An 859-nucleotide genomic window follows, 5' to 3' on the forward strand; every position below is an offset into this window, starting at 1 on the left:
TAGTTTTTATTGGATTTCCTTGAATGCAGATAAATATAATCTTATCACAGACAACATTGTACTAAAAGGATCTTGGCTGAAGGCACGGAATACCAGAGAGATGTTTAGTGTGTTTTATTGAGTACACAAAGGCTTTCAACTGTATGGATTATAACAAACTATGTGTATCATTAAGAAGAATGGGAATTCCAAAAGACTTCACTGTGTTCATGTGAACCTTGTAGATTGACCAAGAGGCAGTCATACAAGCAGAACAAAGGAGTACTGCCTGGTTTAAAATCAGGAAAGATGTACGGCAGGGTTGCATCCTTCCATCAGACATATTCAATCTATATGCTGAGCAAACGATACGAGAAGAGTATGGGCTATCTGGAGAAGAGTACGGCCACAGGAGTGGAGGAAGGCTTATTAACAGCTTGCAATATGCAGGTGATACAACCTGCTTTCTGGACAAGACCTCTTGACTGTGTTGAAGAGCAAAGGTGTTATTTTGAAAACTAAGATGTGTCTGACACAAGCCAATGTATTTTCAATTACCTCGTATGCATGTGAAAGTTGGGCAATGATCAAGGTAGAGCAGAGAAGAATTAATGTATTTTAATTATGATGTTGGTAAGGAATATTGAAAATACTCTGAACTTCCAGAAAAACAAAGAACCCAATCTTGGATGAAGTACAGGGAGAATGCACCGTAGAATTGAGGATGGAAAGACTTTGTTTCATGTACTTTGAGCATGTTTTAAGGAGATACCGGTCCCTGGGAAAGGAAGTCATGCTTCATAAAGTGGAAAGGCAATGAAAAAGAGGAAGACCATGCAGGAGATGGATTAACACAGTGGGAACATGAGCACAAACATAA

The sequence above is a fragment of the Echinops telfairi genome, unplaced genomic scaffold (genome assembly GCF_000313985.2).
Source record: "Echinops telfairi isolate 266 unplaced genomic scaffold, ASM31398v2 ScPeMD7_31;HRSCAF=116, whole genome shotgun sequence".
NCBI lineage: Eukaryota > Metazoa > Chordata > Mammalia > Afrosoricida > Tenrecidae > Echinops > Echinops telfairi.